Below are 22,274 nucleotides of genomic sequence, written 5' to 3' on the forward strand. Positions count from 1 at the left end.
ACACTTCCCCCACCCTCCAGGAAACCAGCACTCCTCCAGCTCCGTGAGGACCAGTAGATTTGGGATCTTGGAGAGACAGCAGCCCAGTATGAATATTAGTATATTCTGGATGGTCCCATCAACAAAGCCAACAGTTTCATTGCATGTGAGGCTGTACAAGCTGTGGACTTGAGCAAGGGGCTGCTAGAGCGAAAGGAAGAGATACTAGCAGAAGGTGTGTGGTTAGTGTCCTTGTCAGGCCCATGAGAACACATGAGGCACTGTTTGAAGACTTCTAGAATCAGGGAAGATTTGTTCTCATTTGAAAATGTTAAGTGCTGAGGATGCCTGTGGTGCTGTTCTCAACAACAGAGAAGGGTGAGGGAGCTGGGGTGCTGATCCACCAACTCCCATCTGTTACTGGGAGAGAGAAGGCTGTTAACTCCCTAGCACTTCCAGCTTGCCACGGGTACATAGGGGACAGAAAGAACTGGGTGTCAGAGAAAACCTTCAGGCCAGAATCACAAGTGCTGGCAGTTGGAAGTTGATCCAGCATGCGCAGACGTGGGAGAGGCTGTGGAGCCAGGGCAACAGTCTGCTACAATGTGGAGGAAGGATATCTGAATAGCAATTAATAGCTAACATTGATTGACTGACTAATGTGAACCAGGGGCTTCTATATGCACTTTATGTACATTATCTCAGGTATTTCTCACAACATTTCTATAAGTAAGATCAACCTGTTACTATCCTCATTTTCCAAATGGAGAAACTGAGACTCAGAGATGTTAAGTAACTTTCCCAAGGTCTCTCAGCTAGTTATTGGAGATGCTGAGATTCAAAATCAAGCACTCTTCCCCTTTCCAGAACATGGAGGATTATGGTACAATTGATAGGACAGCATAGAGGCAACTAAACAAAGCAGAAAACCACACAGCGTGCACTTGGTGGTAGGTACTGGTGTCCCGTATGTCCAAGTCCTCATGAGGACTCACAGCAGCAGAGAAGAACTACCTAGAATTAGGTCTCCAGCAGGCGTGAGAAGCTATAATTCACATTCTCTCTGGCTTTTTATAACCTCCTCCTCCACATCCCATTCTTACCTTATCGAAGTTATTGAAAGTTTCTAACTACATGTTTACCCCAGGACATTACTGAGGATTAATTATGAGATTGAACAAATCAAATGTCAATTTCTCATGTGTAGTATCACTCAGCAGGCTTATGTTTCAAATATGCCTGAAGTTATTCCTGCAAAGGGGAAAAAGAGGGAACTGAGGATAAATCTCCTGAAGCAAAGCAGGCTTATAGAGGACACAGTAGGAACTGCAAATACAAATGTCTCAGGGGCCAGTCCAGCATCATAAAATGAGGAAAGCAGCCTCAGTGCAAGACAATAGGGAATAGTGAGGACTGTGGTGAACAGGCAAGCACATTCCCTGTCTAAAAAAAGCAGCACTACTCAAGCTACTCATCTCAGTCAATTATTACCATTTGGGAATGTGGGCTCATTGCTTCCAGAGCATCCAAAGGAAGCTTCAGGGAGTTGAAAATATGGATTTTTATAGGTAATTTTCCAAGTTTTAAATATCAGTACCTAATTTCTAATTATTTAAAATTACTATGTGGGCTAATTTATGACCTTTGCCTTCACATTTGTAAGACTGGTTGCCACTGGAAGTGGGATTCTGCTTGGGTGTGACCCTGAGTGCTAGAAATAGGAAGAATGAGTGGAAATTACATAGAAACAGGCCTTGGTCCAAAAGAAGAAAACATTTTCTTATTCAGATAGAAAAAAGATGTAATTCAAAGATAGAATAGCCAGCTCTAAAGGAGTGAGCTGCTCATTTCCAGTGTCAATTGGATGATCTTTCTGCCAGAACAGAGTAAAGGAGATCCAGGCATCAGATGGATGAGATGTTAGACTTTATATCTCCCTTCCAATCCTGAGCTTCTTTGAATCAAAACCACTGTTTCCTTCATTAAAGTTGCAATTCAAGCTGGATTAGACAGAGTGAGTCTTTTGGTTTTACTTACTGTGTCATACATAGCACACATGTGTGTCTCTTCTACTAATGTAGGATGTTATTGGTATGTCTTTTCCAAAGGAAAATGTTTCTAAGGCTATTTATTACAATTTTATACTTCCTATCTCATGAGCTTGCCTTGCCCTGAGTTGGCCTATGTTTCCTCAAACCCACCCAGCAAGGCTCAACTTGGCTTAGCTGTGTCTCTGCTGGTATTATTTTTTTGTGGAAATAAATGCACACAGACTCTGATAATTTACATATGTTCAGAAGTAGCCATAAGGAGAAACCAACACTTTCCTATATATATAAAAATTGCTATAAATCTGGGGTCTGGAAATGAGTAATTTCTCTTCCTCTGAACACATATATTTGCCACCATTGGTGTTTTCTGCACCCTTGAAAGCATTAACTGTAACAATACAACACTGAAACATGTGAACATTTAAGCAAAAATAATTTGGCCAGTTAAACCAGATACATCAGTTAATTCAATGACAAAAATAAGTCAAACGCTTACTTAGCTTTGGCCTCACATGAAGGCACTCAAAACACCATTGTCTTTTATTTTTGACAGCTGCGTCTGGTCCTCATCTATCCATCTAACACTTTCAGTAGATCTTGACTTCGGTATGAAACTTGCCCAAATCTTCAGATCTACAAAGGACAGATTTTAACCATTATTCTGAAAATGGTTTCCCTTACATAAGTAAATGAAGAAGAATTAAAAAAAAAAAAAAAAAAGAAAGAAAAGGGAAGACTGTTTTACATTAAACTGCTTATTTTAGCCATGAAGATAAGCCCTAGCTATTCTCAGATGCTGAAATATTCTGGTTTGGAACATCTTTACTGCTTGGTTCTTGGCCTAGAGCCTCATCATGCTATAGAATTTATTTGAATGTTCTGTTTTTCAAATTGTTTGTTTGCAAAGTCTAATCTGGTGTGTGGAACTAGTATTATCATTAAGGATCTTTTATGTTCAAGGCTTATGCCTGGCATTTAACATGCAGTGTCTCATTTAATCCTCACAATGACCCAGTGGTTGTGAGCACTGTTACTCACATGAGAAAGTAGGGTCAAGGGGTATAAGGATCTGACCTACTACAAGGGGCTCAGTTCAGCCAGCTCCAAGGTTCATACATTTTCCTCAGTATCACAGAAAAATGATGGGGGAAAGGAGAAGAGAAACCCATCATAAATTTAGGTAATCCAAAGTTAAAATTCATTTCTGAAATCATTTCTGAAACTATCTCCTTGAGTCATAATTCAGTTGCACATTAAATTAAACTGGAGGGAGACCTGAGTACAGATATCTGTTGATTAACCTTAAAGTAAATCTGTGAGATAGAAAGTCACTAAAGTCCTTGTATAACAGACTGCACTTGCTTCTGGCTTTGACTTTCAACTGTTAGATTGATGATTAGCAAGTAACATAGGGGTCATGTGCCCCCCTCAGCCTTGAGTAAACTTGGGGAGTTTTCTTTCCCTTGATTTACACAACTTGTGTATGTCTTCTCTGGTACACCTACAGTGCTCAAAACCTGCCCACCCTAAGATCGATATCCTCATTCTGTACTTATTTTCTCCTTGAAGTTTAAACAGTATGTGGAATCAACATTTCCTTTTTTTCTTAGTGCTTTCCACTAAGGAGTTATAGTGAGAGCTGCATTCAGTTCAACCTTCTTTCCCCATTTCTTTCTCTTCCCTGGTTTAGTGTGTTGAAAAAATCTTTTCATATCAGCATTTATGCAGCATCTAATTTTTTTTCACTCTTATCCAAAGGCACATTTGGATTTACTATTTCACTTGAACAGTTGGTGTTCACTGGCAGCAACAAGAACAAAATTTATAGCAGCAAATGGAAGCTGAACTTGCATGCTGGCTCTGCACCGGAGCACTTTGTGTTTGCCATTTCCTAATTGTGAAAACAATATGTCCAAGGTTTTGCAGTCATCAGCATTCTAACATAACGATTTCCATCTGGTCAAAGGAAGAAATTCAGAACCTCTATCTCCTTGAATTTAATTCCACTCTAATGCAAAGGTAACTGGCTTAGAAGAATGTGGGAAGACAGGAGAAATTCAGATGAAGTATGTTCTGAGAAGTGTCTGTAACATCCACTTATCCATGGAATAATTTTCCTGAAGAACACATGGGTAGGGAGAGAATTTGCCACGATCTTCTTAATGGGAGCAGCTCTAGCTGGAGCAAGATGACAGGATGACTTGGAGGTGAGAGAGCATAGAGAAGGCAGGATGATTTGTGGGGTATTTCAACTGGAGGTAATAAGGAGTCAGAGATCCATAGCGACGAAGCAGTTGGAGAATAATACCGAGGCAATCAAGGCCAACAACATGGTAATCAGAAGCGGTTTAACATCCCATCTCATCCCATCTGGCATTAAGAATTTGGCACCGGTTGTTGAAATATGAACCTCGTGATGGCCCTCACACTCTTCCAGTGACCTCCCTCACTCATTAGTGTGGAGCTGAAGCCGAAAGAAATGTAGCATAATATTTCAAATGCTTGGTTTGCATTTTTCCACATTCATTGATTCAACAAATATTTATTAGTCACTACATTGTGTGTCAGGAATGGCGTTAGGTGCCGAGGTTATGGATCACAGGCAGCTCTTGGCTGTCCGTTATAGATAATTAAATGAGAGACATAAAATACACATAGAATGGTCATACTGTGAGGTGTTTCAGCTGAAACAACCCACAAGAAAAACTTTTCTACCTATTAATCTTTTTCTTTATACTTTATATTCATCTTTTTCTTCCTGAAAGGAGTATGGAAAGGAAATAGGATTCCAGAAATTATCCTACAGTTACCCTTTATTCTATAGAATAAGCACGTTCTTGGCAGGAAGAGGATTCTATCCACGATCTCCCAATTCCTAAACAGCAGCAGCATTGCAAACCGTCAACCTCCAGAGTGGAGGCCATAGCCTAGCACATTCAATGAATAGGTGTCTGCTGGCCAAACAGAGGAAGCTTGAATAGGTTGTTAAAGTCTGTGAAATCATGGCTCCAAAATGATCCTTGAGGGCAGCGGCATATGGGACAGACCCTGTGAGGTAGTTGCCTGCTTCCCTCCTCAGATACACATCAGTCTGCAGATGGGAAACAACCCAGGTTCTGCCCAGCATATGGCCTTTAATACTGGCAGTAGGGTCCCATGGGTCCTACCCCCTCCACCCACAAACAGAACTGCCAGTCTGTCCCCTGCTTCCCTCATCCCCATGTTCTGTTGGAAATTCAAGCTGCGCAATCCCAAAACTAAGAGAGGAAAGGGTCAACTACGGTACTTACTGAAGCTACAGAGCCCCAGTCCAATCCATTCTTGCAGAGACTCCTGTAGGAAGAGATGGGAATGAACGCTTACCTGTGAGCCATCCCTCATCCGGAACCACCAAACTCTAACTCCTGTCTCCTGTTGCTACTTCTTCTACCTTGGGTACCACCAAGCCCAAAGTCTAGGGCTAGAAGCCTTGTCTCATCCACACTAACTCATGCCTTGGGCAACCTTGTTTTTTTTGTTTGTTTGTTTTTTCTTTTCTGACTTGTCTCTCTCCTCATCCTGGCAGTGAATCCTCTCTGGGATCTCATCTCCCTCTTCTGTTACCCTTCTTTATTAGAGCAACTCCAGTCTATCCAACGTGTTTCAAGAACATTAAACTTGAGAGGGAAGGCAACTCTGCTGATATGTATTGATACGTGTAACAGGATATAAAAACAAGACTTTTCTGTTGTCTCAGTGTTAGCTGAGGCCCTAGAGATAAGAACAAATGTTGTTAAGTACCCATGTATTCTAAAGAGATGTAACTTGTTTTGGGGTGACCAAAAATTGGCCCAGGAACCCTTAGCCCTTCCCTCAATCTCAGGTATATATATAAGGGGAGACCTATCAATTGATGAGGAAAGCAAGGATTTCATCAGAGACAATTTTTAGGCTGCTGAAATATTTCCTCTCCCCTTGCCAGTGTTTCCCTCTCACCTTAAGCAAGTGAGAGGGGGCTTCAGAAACCCCCTTGCAGAACGGACCTGTGTAGAGTGTATTCGTTTCCTATTGCTGCCGTAACAAATTACCACAAATTTAAGAGCTTAAAACAACACATTCACTGCCTCACAGTTCTGTAGGTGAGAAGTCCAGTGGGCTCAGCTGGTTTCTCTGCTTTGTGCTGAAATTCAGGAGGCTCTAGGGGAGAATCTGTTTCCAGGCTCATTCAGGCTGTTGGCCGAACTCAGTTCCATTCGGCTGTTGGACTGAGGTCCCTGTTTCCTTGCTGGTTGTCAGCTGGGGACTGCCCTTGGCTCCCAGGGCCTCTCTCTGGTTCTTGCACAAGGGCCCCTACATCTCAGAGCCAGCCAGAGCACGTGGAATCCTTTCATGCTGCCATATCTCTCTGACTTCAGCCAGGAGATGCTCTCTGCTTTTAAAGGCTCACGTAATAATACTGAGCCCCTCTGATAACCCGGGATAATCGCCTCATCTTATAGTTCATAACCTTAATCACATCTGCAAAATCCCTGTTGCCATGTAGTGTAAACTATTCACAGGTTTCAGGGATTAGGGTGTGGACGTCTTTGGGGGGACATTATTCAGCCTACTACATAGTGAGTGGGACCTGAAAAAGTCAGAGGATGAGAAGCTAAACAGAGCAGCCCATGGCAGCTGAGTGAGAAAGCGGGCAATGATGGAATCAATTGTACTTCCACTGATGATACAGCTTGTTTCCTGTGAGGACTCCAGGGAAGGCATCTGGACTTGGTTCGGCTTGAATGGTGCTTCACAGGTACGCAGAAGAATGAAGTTAGAGGTGGACTACAGGAAGCCAGGGGCTAAGGGGAAGTAATAGCAGCCAGTTGGAGGAGACACCTGTGCTGGGAAACCACAGTGGGAGCTCCCCAGTGCCCAGGGGAGGTATTTCTGAGGAATGCTAAAGGTGTCTCATGAGAGAAAACCTCAGCCTTCAGATAACGCCACACCCAGATAACTCTCTCGAATGACAACCTTGCCATTCCTTCCCACTGCTGTTCCAATGCTGGAGGATCCAAAGGCAGCGAATGAATCAAGAGGAGTAGGAAACCAAGGTGGGGGGACAGGTGAGCCTACCCACGCCACCACTTCATCCATGCTGGTCTCCTGAGGCAGGGCTGAGCTGGAGGAGGGAGGAAACTTCAAACTGAGTGAGCAATTGAAGCTTCTGAATTAGACCGCACTGGAACTTCAGCATCTCAAAACACAAAGTATTTGTTAATACCTGAGAGCGACATACAAGTTACGGATCTGCCTAGGATCCCAAAATGGGAAAACAATGTCATCAGTCAGTTGTAACAAAGAATAATGTTGCTTTCTGCTTGCTCTTGTTTAACAGACCAGTTACATAAATTACCCAGCCCTTCTCTAGCAACCTCTAAGATCTGATTACCAAAACTATCTCAGGGAAAGGACCACACACCTCCATTAACAGGAACTCAGACCCTTGTTGAATTAAAATGTTTGGTTACACTTTAATGATTTCAGTTGCAAAGCCAGAATACTGAATTTTTATGTGATATATTATTTATGTGAAATAATGCCTTGTCGCTACTGCATTAAACAAAAATTCTCTGAGAACTGACATTTAAAGGATATTTTAACTAGTCAAGAAGGGCTGACATTGTTTGATCTGTGATCCTTGGGCTACTTTTTTGTGGCATCATGGAACAAGCATTCTAGACTAATTGTTCTAGAATTGGGTCTTCTGCTAACTATATACACATAGGCAGATCATTTCACCTCTGTGAGCTTCAGTGTAAATTGGTTAACAGGAATGTCTGGCCTGCGCATCTCATGGTATTATAGGGAGAATCAAGTGTCATAATGGTCATGAAAACATATTTCTAAATTTTAATCTCTCTCTATATAAAGGTGTTATTAGTAATTGAGGATTTCTATATATTCCATAATGGGTAATACATTTTTAAAGAAATCTAAGATTGTTTAATGGACTATTAATAGTCCATTGTGTAATAGTCTATGCTTAATGGACTATTTCTGAAAGGACACGTAAGAAACTGGTAACAGTAGTTGCCTTCAGGTATAGACTTGAGTGGTGGGGAATAGAGAGACTTATTTTTCACTCTATTCCTTTTTGTACATTTTGAATTAATACCATATGTATACATTATGCATTCAAACAAATAAAATTTAACAATAATTTGAGATACTTAAGAAAGAAGATATATGTTTATTCTTAATAATAAACTGAGTATAATCTAATCTTTCTGTAAAAGGACTTTTTAGGGTCTGTAATGCTTCAGGATCAAATGAGATGATTTAGTTAATGCAACCAGCACAGAACCTGGCACATAGTAGGTGTTCAGAAAGTGGTAGTGCCCTTTCTCTTGAGCTCATCCTTATGACTATCAACCTCTGGTGAATTAGCTATACACAAGGACATAGCTGATGGGGTGCTGGGTATTAGAAAGTTTATTGTATTTTACTAGGATGTTGGACACAGATGGTAAGTAGGAATGTCAGAAAGTTGATGAATCATCTGGAAAACTAGTGGGAAAAGGTGAGTGAAGCCAGAAACAACCAGAGAGGGCAAGGAACAAACAGGTCTAGAGAAAGGCAACTTCACTCATTATATCATGTAACCTGCTTTTCAGTTGCTGATGTTTCCAGAATACTAAGTGTATTTTGCAAATTAGAGTTATTCTAATCTTCATGGTATTAAATGGTCATTAAATAACAAATAGCTTGAAGTCTCATTAGACTGTGGAATTTTTTTTCAAATTTATTATTTCTCCTCATTTTATGATTAGGAGCAGTGAGTCCATAAATCAGAACACTTTATGGGCAGCTGTAACACCTAGCCCTAATGCCAAGACTGAGATTCCGATAGCATAGCTATTAAAAATGAAGACTCCTGAAAGACTGCAATTCCTGCTAACAGGAATGCCCAAAGCAGCCAGACACTATGCCTCCCTTTTTGTTTTAATGTAGCTGCATCGATTCTGCTATCCTGTTACAAAGCAACAACCCAGAATGACCTTAGGTAGCAGGCAAAAGGAAAACAAAACAAAATTCAGAAAAGCTATCCCGTATAGAAATCACCGCTGACGTTAAGGCATTACTGATACTGTTGAGGTGACTGTGGGACAACTTAGAATCTTACTGCTCAGAGTGTGGTTCCCAAACAGCATCATCAGCATCACCGAGGAGCTTGTTCCCGGTGCAGACTCTCAGGCCCTCCCCCTGGACCTTCCAAATCAGAATCTCTTGTTGCACAAGATCCCCAGGTGATTTCTATGAATGTGAAAATTTGAGAAGCCCGGATTTGAGTGTATCAATGTGTTTTAGGTGAAAAAGATCCTAATTGAAAGGCAGCATTCATTTTATCTCAGTAAGGAGAAATAGTCAACTTTGGATTGTTCCATGAGAGTAAATAATTAGTAAATAAGTTCAGCCAAAAATGTAACATGGAGTCACTTTCCAAGGAGAGGCTTTGGGACAGTGGAATCATGTGGGGACCATGGGAATTGAAAGAAGGAAATAGACAGGAAAAGAATAAGCTCAAAGGTGGAGGCTATAAGTCTTGGCAAATGATTGAATGTAGAGTCCAGTCTCTCCAAGCTGGTGACTAAGAGAATGTGGAGGCTTTTCACTGAAGAAGACAATCAACTAACTAGTGAGATACCAATCAGACAAAGCCCCCATTTATAACCAAGGACATTTAAAACCTAGGACATTTTCTTTACCAGATTGTCTGTTCTTTGAATCAGTGATTCTGTTTGACACCAAGCATTGCTTTTACTGCCCCCACCATGGATGCTTGATTTAAAAGACTTCATCTTTCACTCTCCATTCGTTAAGTAAGGATATTTTCCCCACTTTTATTCATAAAAGTGCTATTGACCAGTCTGAGATAATGTGTGTTCCCACTAGGGTTGCTATAATTTCAGCAAAAGCAAAAAAACTTAATAACTTAATTGGTGTATAAACTTTCCCATATATGGTTTTGATTGGAAAATAACTCAAGAGTTTACTGAAAGTGTGACTGTGAATAAGAATCTACTGCACACCTGACTGAAAGTTCCTGGGCTGTAGGGGAAGGAGAAAAACGGAGGACAACAGTGGGAGCAAAATTAAAAGTTTTACTGTCTCTGTCATGAGCGCTTCCCATTAAAGAATTCAGTTAAAGGAAACAGGCATGAGCATATATACTTGGGAATGCTCAGACCCGTCCCACTTGTCAACAAACCAAGGAAACAATAGACATCAGCCACCAACTGGTGACTCTTTATTTTGACTCTTGGTAATAATAAATTAATGGAAAAAAAATTCTGAAATATCACTTCCAATGTGGAAGACCCTCATCATTCTAATTTTAGGGGACCAAGCTATAATCTATTACAATGATTCATTTCTCTTGGAAAGTCCCTGTATAATAAGCCAGACTATTAGGACACTAGCCAGCTTTATGTTAAATTTTTGGTGGTTTAAGGAATTTGTTGTAACAGATGACATTTCTGATAGTGGAAGTTTGCCTGCATGTAGCCAAAGTCTTGACCTCTTAAATAAATTTTCAGTTGGCAGAAGACGGGATTTTCAGTAAGGTTTTCAATTAACAAAAAGTTAAGACACGTTTTCTTAATGGAGTAGCTTTTAAAGGTGTGCTAACTAGATAAAAGAGAGTTCCGTGTGGGTAAGTTTAGAGAATAACATAGCAGCTGATATGTGTGGGTGATTATTTGGGTCTCAGCTTGAACAAACAGAACAACTTTTAAAATCTCCGTTCTGTGTGCAAGTCTAGGTGAAGTCATCTCAGATTTGAGTCATGCTTGTGGGTTTCCATGTGTTACAAGGACCAGGCGAATATGCTACCATGGTTCAATATTAATAGGAGTTAATACGCGGTTTATTTAGCAAGTTAAAACTGTTTCACATTAGACAGGACTTTACAGCAGTTTTATAGGAAGAATGGAATGAACTGAATACAATCACTTGAATTAGAATATCTTTTATATTCTCTGTGTTCCCACGGAGCTGATCACAAACCTAGAGAAGCATGCTAGAACAAGCAGACCAGAAAATTAAATTCTTCTCATTTTCGCTTTGTGAAGTAGGCACAATTCAAAGTGTTATAGCCTCAAATATCTTTCTGTGCATTTTCTGTTTTATTTTCTTCCTTTCCTTCTTTAAAAGTCAGCCAAACTTTGTAAGGTCATTAAAAATGGGACTTTGGCAAACTTAATGATGAAATCAGGAAAAAATTGGGCTGGAAAGATCCTTTGAGTGAGTCAGATCTAGTGCTTTGTCTCCTGGCACCTGACATCTCAGGACTGTGGGAATCAAATATGATGATGTGTGTGAGAGCACCACTAAAACACAGCAGGCAAGCATGTATAAACATATACGTCATTATTTTTATGAATATGGCACCAGACTATCTCAGATTATTAGAAAGTTTCGTTGTTTAAAATAAATTCTATTTCCATATCCACCCTAAACTTATCTATCTACCTCTAATCATATAGGACCATTCCCTCATTCATTCCCTAACAGAGAAGGAGAAGAACTGGTCACAGTCCTCTCTATATAGTGAAACCTACTTAATCTGACAAAAGGAATTTTTTTAAATGAAGAAAAGTAACTCCCTAAAAAAGAAAAAAAAAGCTAGAAAAAAATGAGCAAACAACTGCATGAACCAGGATAGGGAAGCCTTTTCTAAGTAACATTATACCAAAGGCAGGAAACTTAAAAGAAAAGATTCATAGATCGGTTGTATATAACTTTTGCACATTTTCATGTTAAAGACCACCATAGGAGAAAACAAAACTCAAGTTATAAACTGGGAAAATAATAATATTTGTAACTCATATGGACAGAAAAAAAATTAGGTTATTTGCTATATTTATTGCTATTGTTATATTTGCTGTATTTATTGCTATATTTATTTGTTACTACCAAAATATCACTAAAATGAAATTAAAAGAATAAAAATAATACAAAAGTACAAAGAGAATGAAAGAAGAGCCAATAGCAGCCAAGGGATAGTGACAAATTTTTGAAAGATGGAGAGCAGACGGAAAAATCAGCAGAACTGAACAGTCTGAGCGCCAAGTACCTGCAAAGGAAATGCCTGCAAAGGAAGTGAAATGCGAGCCAGTCTCGGCAGAGCAACACTAGGAGGTTCAGGGATGGGAAGTACCAACTAGTGTGGAAGGCAGGGGACTTCCCTGGTGGTCCAGTGCTTAAGAATCCACCTTCCAATGCCGGGGGCACAGGTTCGATCCCTGATCAGGGAACTAAGATCCCGCGTGTTCTGAGGTGCGGCCAAAGGATTAAAAAGTGTGGAAAGGAGAATAATTTACAAGAAAAATGGAGTATCCAGTAGTATGGTCACTGTTTTCAAAACCACAAGAAAAGAAATGCAAATTTAAAAAGAGATCAGGACTTCCCTGGTGGTCCAGTGGTTGAGTCTGCGTTTCCACTGCAGAAGGTGCGGGTTTGATCCCTGGTCAGGGAACTAGAATTCCGCATGCCACGTGCCCCCCGCCCCCGCAAAAAAAAAAAGAGATCAATACCGGCTGGAAAAGGCTTAAAATACACTAGTCAGCATTATATCCCTGATACTCTTCTGGGTCTCCCAGAGAAAGTAACAGGTAAAACAGAGTCCCACTGCAGGAATGCAGACCCTCACTACAGGGAGATCAGCAGGTGACTGGGAAAGGTTAGCAGGACCTAAGACTTTCTTTTTCTTTCACTCTTGATTTCCGTGAGTTTTCCCTCAGCAGCAAAGCATATCACTTGTCCTCTACTGTGTGACAATGTGGAATGTGTCCCAGACCCTGACACCCAATGGGATGAGCCAGACAGGACTGACCTGGCACAGCAATGGAGACCCAAAATGATAGTAATGCAGGGTACGGTATGAGTGAGTTTATTCAAGAGGACTCTTTAATGAAAGATAAAAAAAGAAGATAGAACTTATACCTGAGTGGGAGGAGACAGAAAACAAACAAATATTGTTTATGTCAGGTGGTTACAGCTGCTAGTTAAAGAAATAAACAGGGGTTCCTATTTTCTGTGCTGTGGTCATGGAAGGCCTCTTCCTTCAAGTAGAAGAGACCTGAGGAGGTGGGGAGCTTACCCCTCAGTTTTCCGAGAGAAGAACAGTCCAGGCAGAAGGAATAGCAGGTGCAAAGACTCTGAGCAGGGAGAGTGCTTGGCTTGTCCAAGAACGGTAAGTAGACCCTGGTCACTGGAGCCACAAGATGTGGGAAAGAGTGGTAGGAAATAAAGTCAGAGAAGCGGCCAAGGTCATGTGCATCCTCGTAGACCATGATAAAGACTTTGGTTTTTGTTCTGAGTGAGACCAGAAACATTCAGTATTCTGAGGAGGAAAGTGGTGGAATCTGACTTGTATTTGACAAGGATTACTGACTCCTGTGTGGGACATGAATTTGGGAGAGAAAACAAAAGTAGGGAGACCAGTTTGGAGACTACTGACACAATCCAGGCAAAATACCATGGTAAGGGGTATAAAGTGCTGAAGGAGGTGAAAGAGGTAAGAAGTGGTCAGATTCTGGATACATTTTCAAGGTTGGGCCAATAGGACAAGAAGATGAATTGGATGTGATGTGGGAGAGAAAGACAAGATATTTACAAGGTATGGGGCCTGAACAACTGGAAGGATGGAGCTGCCACATATTCAAATAGGAAGACTGTGGGAGGAGTGTCTGTGTTGTTGCAGGATGCAGAATCAAGAGTTGGATCTTGGTCTTACTGAGTTTGAGATGCCTATCAGACCTCTGAGAAGAGCTGCTGGTAGTCAGTCTGGAATTCAGAAGATGGGTCAGGACTAGACAAATCAATTTGCTCAGCAGCAGCCAGAGGCTGCTTATTTTGAGCCATGGCACTGGATGAGCTTACACGAGAGTGAGGGTAAATTCAAGGTCTGTACTAGTGGGCACTGAAGCACTTAGAGTTCCTACATGTTAGGAATATAAGGAGGATGTAACTGAGAAGACTGGAAAGGACCAGTCAGTAGAATCAAGAGTGAAGGTAGATCCAGCCAGGGAAGGAAAACCAAGAGAAAATGGTGTTCCAAAGGCAAAATTTTTTTTAAAAAGGTGTTTTGAGATGGAGGGAGTGAACAATTACGCCAAGAGCTGCTGATTGCCCAGGTAAGATGAGGACCAGGGCTTGAGCACTGGATTGGGCAAATGAAGAGCAGGTTTAGTGCAGTGGTGGGGAAGGAAGCCTGTTCACAGTGGGTTCAAGAAAAATAGGAAGGGAAGAAGTAGAAATAGCAAGTAAAGACAACCGTTTGGAGTTTTGCTGAAAAGAAAATTTTAAATTTACAAAACAGCACTCATATCTACAACAGGGGTAGTCTGGACTGACTGCATGTACAGTATATAAGCTTCAGTCTTGTTAACACAATTCCCAGCGCCCCCATTGGCAATGACTTTGAGTCTCTGCCTGGTGCCAGCAGTGGCCTACCCTGCCTCCAGTGCCTCTAAGTATGAAGTGTGTGCAAAGGGAAGCAGCCCGGGGAGGAGGGAATCTGGGTCCCAGCCATAGCTAGCCAGCCACACGGTCTTGGGCAAGTCACACACTATCTCACTAGGCTGTGATTTCCTCTCCTGTCTCTTTTTGCTCTAACGTGCTTTGATTCAGAGGGATGTGCACTGTGTACTAGTTTGCCAGATTCTAGGGAGGGTGAGAGGCTGTACACTACTTCCAATCCAAGGTTTGGTTCTTCCCTCCTTTAGCCAGCAAAGGTCCTGTGGGATGTGGAGAGATGGTCATTGGAGGCAGGGAGTTGCGGCCCTGAGGCTGGACCTCAGCCCCAAGCCCAGGCTGTGACTGCTCCAAACCCAACGTTTTTAAATGCAAAGAGGTTAGCCTTCCATGCAATTCAGAGTAAAAAGTCAGCCTCTATAGCATAATTTAGCATTTTTGTAAGTTTAAAAACAGAAGCCCTCGCACCCAGAGCCGGTGCTGCGCAGCGGAGAAGCCCACACACCGCAACGAAGAGTAGTAGCTCCCGCTCGCCACAACTAGAGAAAGACCGCGCACAGCAACAAAGACCCAACACAGCCATAACTAAATACATAAATAAGTAAATTTATTCAAAAAAAAACAAAAACAGGTGCTAGTAAATTTAACAAAGAGAAGGAAGGGACGCCAGCAGTGAATCAGAAGCTCTGCTCAAGTCTACTCAGACCTGCTGGTTCAGCAGCTGGAACTGATCTGACTAGATTGAGTTGAACAATTTGACTCACTTTTTATATCTATTTTTATATTTTTTCTGTACTACATCGAGTGGTAGATTTTTTTTTTTTTTAATTTCACCAAGTCAAACTATTTTACCAGTTTGGCATGTAGCCTATGAATATTAGCAAGTAACACCAATCATTACGGTCCTTGTCTAGACTTCTTAGTTTTGGATGGTTTGGGTTGGAAATGCATTCTTTTTCTCATTTATTTATCATATATTTTCTAAGCATTTTCTAAACATCAAGTATGCGCTAAGCATGACATTAGGCCCTGAGGATACAAAGATCAAGAGTGTGTGGTCCCTGACTACAAGAGGCCCATTATCTTACAGGAGAAGGAACCAAAAAGTGTGGTCAACAAGCAGCCTGATAGCCAGTGTGCTTCTCACTCCTGTCCTGTGGCCTGGGATTAGGTGACATGGTCCTGCTGGCCTCCTAGGTGCTTTTAAACTTGTGAGGTCCCCACCCGGCTCACCCTCCCCAACTCAGCACTCATTTTTTTTGCCTCCTTTTACCATTCCCCTGGGCAAAGTTCCCAACCCTTTCCCTACTCTCCTAACACCGCCACCCACCTTCTCCGAAGACAATCCACCTCTCCAACAGCTTTTCCTGAATCTATGTGGGAATCAGCCAGCATCGTTCTCAGCACTCTCCCCCTCCCTCTTTGTATATAGCAAAGGCTTCCATTTAACTAGAAAGACATGTTTTTTTACTTAAATTTCCCTTGCAAATATAAATTAAGGGTAAAAATTGCATTTTCAAATCACAAAAGTTTTTGCCAAAATCCGAAATGTTTGAAAAAATAGATCAAGAGGCTTTCTTAAAGCATCAGGTTTTCCCATCTGTGGTTAGATTTGTGGATCACATATGAGGCCCTTTCATGTGTGGATGTCATCATTCCAAGAGCCTTCTGGCTGGGTCTTTTATTTCTCCAGGCAGGGGTGGTGCGCCATGGGGGTGGGCTGAGTACCTGTGAGTCTAAGCAGTAGTTCCTAGTGAGGGCTGTGACCTTGAACATGTTCCCTAACTCCCTGGGTCTCAGTAAATGAGGATGACCCCAGCTTAGCCCATAACTGAGCCTGGAGATTTCATGTCTCAAGGCATACTGAGATTCTTGGATGAAACATGGACTCCCCAATTAATCTTTTTCTTATCAGTAATAGGGAGGAGAGATGGGAGGTTGAATTATCTATATCCTTAATTTTATAGGCAAGTTCAAACACTGAGCTATGTTTTGTAAGACAATGTTTTCAGCACTGTACATTTTGAACATCTGCTGGAGATGCCCAGCAATGTGGGGCAAAGTTTATAGCTGGTAATGGAATGAAGACCTTCCTCTCCTGAGCTATAGAATGAAGGGCTATGTCCTCTAAGGGCAAGGGATTGGTATTATTGCTATGCTGCAGCCTATAACCTTATGAGTTCTGTGGTATTTTTTGTCCTTAATATGTGCTAAGTGTTATCTGAAGGAGAGTAAGTTGTGTGTGTATGTGTGAGCTGTACCTTGGGGTCAAGTTAGACTTTGAACTCAGTGTCAAAGCTGGCCCTGGTCCACTCTGTTCGAGGACCAGGGTTCTTCTCCCCGCTTTGAGACTTCTTAAAATGTAATGTGCCTATAAACCACTTGGGAATCTTGTTAACATGAACATTCTCTTTCTGTAGGTCTGTTGTGGGACCTGAGATTCTGCATTTCTAACAAGCGCCCAGGTGAGATGGATGCTGTCTGGCCTGGGACCACACTTCAAGAGCAAGCCTTCAAAATGCACCTGAGGCTGCAGCTATTGGTGGCTCGCAGGACCATACCACCAGCCTTTAAGCAACCGTGGCCACAGGTACACTTCTCAGGAGGTGGGAAGAAGGTAGTCCTTGGGTAGGAAAGGAATCACATTAGCCTGGGCTTTGGGAAAAAGAAAAAAGAAAAACAGGAAAATGCAGCTTTTTCCAATTACAGATAAGAAACTAGTTATTTTAAAGAGAAATGAGAAATGTAATAGACTAAAATCGCAGTTCCCTATGTAAATTCTAGGAAATATTGGTCCTATGGGATGTTAACAGGAGTTGTGTGCAAAAGCAGCTTCTATGCTCAAATGAGTTCTAGAATCTAGAATGTAAACACCGGGTTAAACAAAGTTTAATAGATTTTCTTACTGCAGAACTTTTCAGAGGCTTTTATAAGTAAATGTGCCTTGTAGATCTCCAAGAAGGACATAAAGCATGCAACATTCTCCAAAAGTATTTTCCAAGGAAACCCCTAATTTTTTTCAGGGAGGCTAATAGGACTAAATCTCCATGGAATGCTCTTTGGGAAAGGGTAGCATAAGCACATGCCCAGAGTCAAGTGCATCGACTGTCTCACTTCTTCCTTCACCTGTCCTAGAGATTACAAAACGGAAAAGTGGTTGTTTTCTCAGAGTCATTTGCTGATAACTTAGCCATTTTTTAGTACGCTCATGGATCCACAAACATCTTACCGTTATTTTTTTTTTTTAACAAATGTCACATAGTTTTTACAAGAGCCAGGGCTGAAATGTAAATATCATGACATCTGTTCGTCTCCACATTATATCAAGACTGAAAGGTATTCTTTCCCCACTGTTTCCTCTCATTGCTAATAGAAGGGTGGAGGGTGGAAGTAGAAGATAGGTAAGAAGAAGAGTATTTAAAACGGTAAGAGGAGGGCATCGATTTCATTGCATATCGTCTGTAATTAGGGAAGCCTAGAAGGCTTGATTTGGTTAAACAGGTTTGAGTAAGCTTTAGAATTTCTCTTTGACATTCAAGAGTTTGTCTGGGTGGATAGCAGGAAAATATAGGATAATTAGACATGGAAGTCGATGCCTCCTCCAGATTTTGCTGAGAGGTCTGCATCCTGGTGAGTATTTAGTTGCCCATAAAAGTCAAGACACTTTCTGAAAGTGAAGCAGGCAACTGGAATTTCTGTATTTCTGTTGCAAGCAGGCAGGAGAAGCATTTCACATGGTTATAGCCACAAACCAGTATGCAGAGAGGGCATCCAGTTCGCTGAATGGCTGCATCCTCAACCAAAATTCTCTTAATAATCTTTGGGGAAAATTCGATCCAAGGGATGGAGCAAATGAAGTGGGGTGTGTTTGTGTGTGTGTGTGTGTGTGTGTGTGTGTGTGTGTGTATCTGAAGTGGTAGGTGGCTGGGATTGGAGATGAGTATATTTATGAATTAAATAAAATAATAAATACTGTACTTAAAAATAGTAAAAGTGGAAAATCATCCCTCCCCAGTGATAGCATTTTCCTCCCCACTGGGGAGGTGCTGGACATATCAGAGCTGGCAGGGTAGGGCCTGCATTGTTGGAGTTGCTAAGGCGACGGCCTCACTGGCCAGAGATCAAGCCCAGGCAAGCTCACAGTTCAGCGTCTTATGAGCTCTTTCTTATTCTAAAATATTGCAGTGGTAATTGCTAAGAATCATAAACAGACGAAAGGAAGGTTATCTGTGCTTGTCTTTTCTTCCTACTTAGCACCTTTCTTCACATAATGCCCTTTCCCTAATTGTCTGCACAACTAAACACAAGTTACTCCCAAGTACAAAGCCAATGTCCATTTTCCAGAATTAAGAAAAAAAAAAGGTTTGCCAACTTGAACATATAAACCTTTAGGCATCTAAGTGAAATAGTTAAAAATCTACTTACAATATTTAACTTATTAATTTCCACATATGTGTATGAATTGCATAAAACTGAAAAGAAAATTATATTCACTCAATTTGGAAATATTGCTCACTCTGACATTTCATGAAGCAGTGTGATTCAAATGTGTCATGTGTACCTTGGCTGTCGTGAGTTTGCCATCATTAGAAATCCTGTTTGATCTTTTAACAGTTTTCCCAAACACACTATCTTCTCTGACACCCAAGTTTGACAACACAGTCATTTTTAAATCCAGATGTGATGCTATCACATGAAATTTTATCCCATACCATAAGTACCCATTCCCACAATATTAGGACAGACTTTTCTTTCTGTAATTCATCATTTATGGGTTAGTGATCTCTGTGATGTGACCACTTACTGTATTGCCTTTTAAAACAACATGTCTACAATGACATACAATACTTGAAAGGATGAAGTTGACCACCTAAAGGAAAGATGATTACACTCTGTTAAATGTCTCTGACTCGTTTTTATTAATTTCAACTTAATTCTATTAGATGACCTAACAAAATGGTTTTAGTAACAACAATAGCTGACACTTCCTGAGCCCTTAGCATTTGCCAGGCGTTGTTTAACCAAGTTATGCACAGTAACTTATGTAAGGGTCTCAGAGGGTGGAAGATGAGGTTTCCTGAGCAGATACAGCTGTGGACCAAGTGAAAGTGTCACCCACTCTGAGTGTGGAAAGCATCACCCACAAATCATACAGAATGGTTTCCACTTATATGTGCATTACTGCTGTTTAATCACCTGGTTACCAAACACACACACACACACACACACACACACACACACAGAAAATGGCCACCCTCTCCTTTCCCCACAGGGAAATACGAAGACAAGATCTTAACAGCATGCCTTGTTTTAGTTTAGTGGTTCTCAACCATGTCTGCACATTAGAATCATCTGAGAAGCTTTTAAAAAACACTGATGATGCCCAGGCTTCACCCCAAAACAAATAAAGTAGAATCTCTGGGATGGAGTCAGAGCATCAGAAGTCTTTAAAGCACCACAGCTGATTCTAATTTATAGCCAGATAGAGAACCAAAGTTTTAAATTAATAAACATAAACCGAAGGCCCTCATATCTCTACCTAGATAAAGAAAATAGTCTCATATCTCTGTCTAGGAAGTTGGGAAGTACTCACTATACTCTTTCAGTATTCTGAAGATTTTCAACAGTTCTGCGTTATATGAATGCCTGGTTGCACTTTGTTTCCCTTTCTGTGCTTCCATCCTTCCTTGGCCCCATCCTTTAAAATACCCACCTCACCCGTGCACTTAGAACATACCAAGTTCTCCTGGACTAATAGCGCCACCCAGAGACTGGTACAGGGAATTTATCTCCCCACCAGCTCCTTCCCACTCACCAGGGGGTACACTCCCAATTCAACTCTGTACCCTGCTTGCCTACACTCACACACACAGATCTTCCAGTCTTCAGTTGATAACACTAGAGACATTCTCCTTCTGATATAACAACTTTGCTTCCACATTATTATTCTAATAAAGCCCACATAACAAAGTAATAATAACTTCCTTTTTGACCTTATATCATACATTGTACTAGGCATTATACACAGCTATCATTTATGCCTGACAACAAACCTAAGAAAGACTCATTTTGCAGATAAGGACTCTAAAGTTTGGAGAGAAAAAGTATCCTGCTCAAGATCACCCAGGTAGCAGGTAGTGGATCTGGGGATCAAATTCTGATATATCTGACTGGAAGTTCTGAACTTGACCATTACCATAAGCTCCAGCTTCACTGACATGTAATTTGTACAACTGCACAGGGCCCTGTGCTCAGAGGACATCATGCTCAGTTTAGTGCTCTCCATCACTGTCTTGAAATTCTTATTAATTTCTGAACAAGGAACCCCACATTTTCATTTTGCCCTGGGCCCCACAAATTAGGTAGCCAGTCCTATTCCCCAGGCTATGTCGAAAATTAATAAAGGCCAGTCACTCCATTTCCTTTGGTAACCAAAACATACTCAAAACATGGCCAATTTAGGGGGAAAAAATAACATTTAAAACAAATCTGTGAACTTGAAGATAGATCAAAATTACCCAATCTAAAGAACAGAGGGGGAAAAGATAAAAGAAGAGGAAGGAGAAGATGAAGAACAACAGAACAACAGCAACAATGTCTCAGGGACCTGTGGTCCAAATCAAAAGTTCCAGCATATATGTCACTGGAATTCCATAAGGATAGAAAAGAATGAGATAAAACAATTATCTGAAGAAACAATGTGCAAAAATTCTAAACTTTGGTGAAAGATACACATTTACAAATAAAAGAAGTTCAATAAACTCCAGCCAAGATTAACATAAAGAATATTACACCTCTGTCTACATGAGATAAGCTTTACATCTAAAGACACAAGTAGACTGAAAGTAAGTGGATAGGAAAATATATTCCATGCAAACAGTAAACCTAAGAAAGCTGGAGTAGCTATGCTAATAGCTGATGAAGTAGATTTCAAGACAAAGAGTAACCAAAGTAAAAAGGGATGTTTCATAATGATAAAATATCCAATTCATTGGTAAGATTTTTAGATATAAATGTGTGTATGTGTCCAATAACAGAGCTTCAAAATACATGGAACAAATAATGACAGAATTCAAAGGAAAAAGAGACAATCCCACAATAATAGTTGGAGAGTTTAACACCCCTTCCCCAGACATTGATAGACCAATTAGACAAAATAGTTCAGTAAAGACATAAAAGATATGGATAACATTATCAACCACCTTAACCTAATTGATATCTATAGAGCACATCATTTAAAATAGAATAGAATAGACATTTCTTTTAAGAGCACATGTTCACCAAGAGAGACAATCTGCCTGGCCATAAAGCAGGTCTCAACAAGTTAAACATTTAAAAATCATGCAGAGTATGTTCTTTGATTACTATGGAATTAAAATTAGAAATCAATAACAATGAAATATCAAGAAAACCCCCAAATCATTGGAAATTAAATGACACTTCTAAATAATTTATGAATCAGAAAATAACTTATAGGAAAAATTAAGAAATATCTGAAACTGAATGAATATAAAGATATTAAATTTGTGAAATACATCTAAAGCAGTTTTTAGAGGAAAATTTATAGCTTTAAAGATTTTTATTACCAAAGAAGAATGGTCTAATATTGATGATCTAAGATACTACTTCAAGACAGAAAAGAAGAGCAGAATAAATCCAAAATAAGTAGAAGAAAGGAAATAATAAAGATAAGAGCAGAAATCAAAACATTAAAAAACAGGCAATAGTGAAATTTTACAAAGCCAA

The 22,274-nt window shown here is 40.6% G+C and overlaps 1 long non-coding RNA gene across 1 annotated transcript in view; it reads left to right on the forward strand.

The window, feature by feature from the left end:
* Nucleotides 1-22,274, forward strand: part of LOC114888228 — a 157,590-nt gene that overhangs the window by 54,356 nt on the left and 80,960 nt on the right. Inside the window, exon 2 of the long non-coding RNA XR_003791741.1 lies at nucleotides 16,949-17,118. This is a non-coding gene — a long non-coding RNA (uncharacterized LOC114888228). The remainder of the gene's footprint in view (nucleotides 1-16,948; nucleotides 17,119-22,274) is intronic.

This window comes from Monodon monoceros, unplaced genomic scaffold (assembly GCF_005190385.1).
Source record: "Monodon monoceros isolate NGI ecotype Baffin Bay Population unplaced genomic scaffold, NGI_Narwhal_1 Super_Scaffold_8, whole genome shotgun sequence".
In the NCBI taxonomy this organism is placed as follows: domain Eukaryota; kingdom Metazoa; phylum Chordata; class Mammalia; order Artiodactyla; family Monodontidae; genus Monodon; species Monodon monoceros.